The sequence below is a fragment of the Chrysochloris asiatica genome, unplaced genomic scaffold (genome assembly GCF_000296735.1).
Source record: "Chrysochloris asiatica unplaced genomic scaffold, ChrAsi1.0 scaffold00294, whole genome shotgun sequence".
NCBI lineage: Eukaryota > Metazoa > Chordata > Mammalia > Afrosoricida > Chrysochloridae > Chrysochloris > Chrysochloris asiatica.
This window is the reverse complement of record NW_006408812.1, coordinates 3432714-3436497: the sequence shown is the minus strand read 5'-3', so window position 1 is coordinate 3436497 and position 3784 is coordinate 3432714. Positions and strand designations below refer to the sequence as shown.

Below are 3784 nucleotides of genomic sequence, written 5' to 3'. Positions count from 1 at the left end.
TCTAGAACACCTTCGAGAGGTCTTATGCAGCAAAATTGCGTAATGCAATAAGTCATTTGGTTTGGCTCTGTAGGATAAGCTATTTTACCTCCTCATTTATTCCATTTGCTTTAACATCTCTACTCTGGAGGGCAAGTTTTAGAGTTTTTTCTAACATTCATTTTGGTCTTTTCCTTCTTTCTTGTCATTTTAATAACTTTTTGTTTTCTTCCTGTATGATGGGCTTGATGTCATCCCACAATTCTTCTGGTCTTTGGTCATTAGTGTCTAATTCAACAAATCTGTTTTGAGATGATTTCTAAATTCAGGTGGGATATGTTCAAGGTCATATTTTGGCTCTCATGGACTTGTTCTAATTTTCTTCAACTTCAGCCTGAACTTGCATATGAGCAATTGATGGTCTTTTCCCCAGTCTGCCCCTGGCCTTGCTTTGGCTGATGATATGGCGTTTTCTACCATCTCTTTCTATAGATTTAGTCTATTTGATTTCTGTGTCTTCTATCTGGAGAGGTACATGTATATGGTTATCTTTTATGTTGTTTAAAAAGGTATCTGAAATGAAGAGTCATTGGTCTTGCAAAATTCTATCATGGAATCTCCAGTAATCATTTCTATGTTAGGCCATATTTTCAAACAATTGATCCTTCTTCTTTGTTTACAACCTTTGCATTTGAATCGCCAGCAATTACCAATGCATCTTGATTGCATGTTTGATCTTTTTTTTTGGGGAATGCAACAATTATTGACAGCAAAGCGCAGTAAAATTTCTTGATAGCTTAAAAGACAGGAGGCAAAACTTAGATACCGCTCCTCAAATGCAGGACCAAGTGCAGGTTAGATTCTTTCTGGATGTTGTAGTCAGACAGTGTATATCCATCTTCTAGTTGTTTCCCAGCAAAGATCAATCTCTGTTGGTCAGGAGGGATTCCTTGATGGCTTGAAAATCAGAACTCGACTAGAGGAGAATAAAAAAACAAAAAAACAATTTTTGATAAAGGAAACAAGGGTAAATTGCTACAATTTGATGAACCTGACCTATACTCACGGAGGTTGTTGTTGTTGTTAAGTGCCATCTAGTCAGTTCTGAACCATAGCGCCCCTGAACAGGGTTTCAGAGGCTGTAAATCTTTATGGGAGCAGTGAACCTCATCTTTCTCCCGTGAAGCAACTGGTAGTTTTGAACTGCTGACCTTGCGGTTCGCAGCCCGATTTGTGACCACTATGCTACTCACAGAAGGAGCTCTGGTACATAGTGGTTACAAATCGGGCTGCCAACTTCAATGTCAGCAGTTCGAAACTACCAGTGGTTCTGCAGGAGAAAGATAAGACATTCTGCTCCCGTAAAGATTTATAGCCTTGGAAACCCTGTGCAGGGTCACTATGAGTCAGAACAGACTCCACCGTACTTAACAACAACGCTACTCACGGAGGTAGTAACTCTACCAAGAGAGAGGGAGGGAGTCTTCACATCAAGTATCAATGCTATCCCCTCTGTACATAGGGTAGATAGGGATGGGCAACTTAGACACTGGCTACCTAAAATGAGGGGGTGATAAAGGCACAAAGTGACTGGCTTACAAAGTTTCAAGAGGAAGTTTAGTTTAAGAGTGTGTGGGGAGGAAAGAGTCCCCACTGAATAGTTTTCCTCTTGTCTAGATGGGTCTGGTTAAAAGAGATGGGGATAAGATTCTTATGATTCAATAGTGAATAATTGTTATCATGACTAATTGCGACTCTCACAATTGTAAAGGTAGAATTTTTGTAACAAAAATGGGGGAGTAGTTAATCTCACAGTCTAGAAACAAAGGACCCTAGGATCATTAAGGGAGAAGAGCACAAGCAGAATGTGGGACCTTATCCAGAGAAGCAGCGATGCCAGAGATGGAGGAAGAGATGGGGACATGGAGAGAGGGAGCAGCTGAGGACTCTAGATTCATGGGAAGAGAGGGACTGAGATCTGGCAGTCAGAAGGCAGACTTTGAAGGTGTAAATTATTATATATGCCTGAAAGTTTAAAAAAAAAAAATAAAGAGCTAAAAAGTAAATGGAGAGAAATACAGTTAACTGATGGTACACAGAAGTGATTGTAATCATTGTGATGAGACAAGTTGTATGATTTGTTGAATGCAATACTGATAATCTGCCCTGTAAACTTTCACTCAATTCACAATAAAAACTTTAGGGAAAAAAAAGCTTGATGCAGTCTTTCAGCCAAAAATGCAGGCATGTTCCTTGCAGACTGAACTATGGCCAGCAGTAAGTCTTCAAAATGCCCTGATAATTCTCTTTTTATTCTGTCATAATGGAGCTCTGGTAGCGTAGTGGTTACGAATCGGGCTGCAAAATGCAAGGTCAGCAGTTTGAAACTACCAGCTGCTCCGTGGGAGAAAGATGAAGCTTTCTGCTCCCGTAAAGATTTGCAGCCTCGGAAAACCTGTTCAGGGTCGCTATGGGTTGGAACCGACTTGATGGGACTTAACAACAACAACAACAACAACAATGTCCTTTTAGCTGATATTTTGATATTCTTCAAATGTTAGTTTCAGTTGAGGAAAGCTCTTTAAACACAGGATCACAGTGAATTTATCTTTATCTGTGCCCCATATCTTTTCACTGGCATTATAGAGAAGCTGGGCATCCTTTTTAGCCAGATGTTCATCCACTTTCAGACTCTCATCTCTTCTGCCATCAGTCAAAGTTAACAGAGCTTTCCGGAAGTCGCCAGATGTTTCAGAACTAATGTCATCTCCAAGACTCTTCTTATATACTGTATAGTAGGCCTGAGAGATCTCCTTCATCTGCCTGCTTGTCTTGGTAGTTAGAATTTCAATCAATGCATTTTCATTTGTTAGTTTCCTTCATGGATTTCTTTAGCTGCTTCGCATCAAACACTGCTGGTGGAGTTACGAGGGCTACCATTATATGTTCAGAGTTTCCAGAGAGATAACCCTTCAAGTCATCTTTCAACTCCTTCCTATATGCTGCTTAATATTCCTTAACAGTCAGCTGCCTCTGTGTTAGACTGCTCTGTCAGAATGTTGATGAGCGTCTTTTCATCGGTTCCAATTCCTCTGATTGCCTTGCAAACAGCTTCAGCATCCACTGATGGGCTGAAGCCTGGATAATCTTTAATTGGCCTTTGATGTCCAACCCAGATGGATTACTGTTATTCCACACCTTTGTCTTAAAATCACTTTAATCTTGAAGCGTGGCCAAGGGAACCAGTGTGTGGGACAATCCTGAGCGAAGGTGGGCACCTCCAGTGTTGGTACTGTGCACTAGTTCCCTGCCAGCAACCGAGATCACAATTGATCATTTTCAGACTGACGAAGTTGGCATAATTCTTTGATTTCATCATCATTGGCTTTAGTGGTTGGTGCAAAAATTTGAATAATAGTGGTATTAACTGTTGTTCCTTGTAGGCATATTATCCTATCACAGTGTTGTATTTCAAGATAGATCCTGAAATGTTCTTTTTTATGATGAATACACCATTCCTCTTGTATTTTTCCTTGCTGGCATAGTAAACCATGTAACTGACCAATTCAAAATGGCCAATACCAATGCATTTCAGATCACTAATGCCTAGGATATTGATATTTATATGTTCTGTTTCATTTATTGACAACTTTCAATTTTCCTAGATTCATACTTTTTTTTTCACCTACAACTATTCATTTTTATAGAATAATATCAAACACATATCTCACCATTGAAGTTTTAGATATATTCTCTTTCTATACATCCAGTTACATTTTTTTTCAATTTTTATTGTGAATTGAGT

The 3784-nt window shown here is 39.3% G+C and overlaps 1 pseudogene; it reads right to left on the bottom strand.

The window, feature by feature from the left end:
• Nucleotides 1-901: 901 nt before the first annotated feature.
• On the bottom strand, nucleotides 902-3154 carry LOC102825067 (annotated as a pseudogene).
• Between the last annotated feature and the right edge of the window lie 630 nt (nucleotides 3155-3784).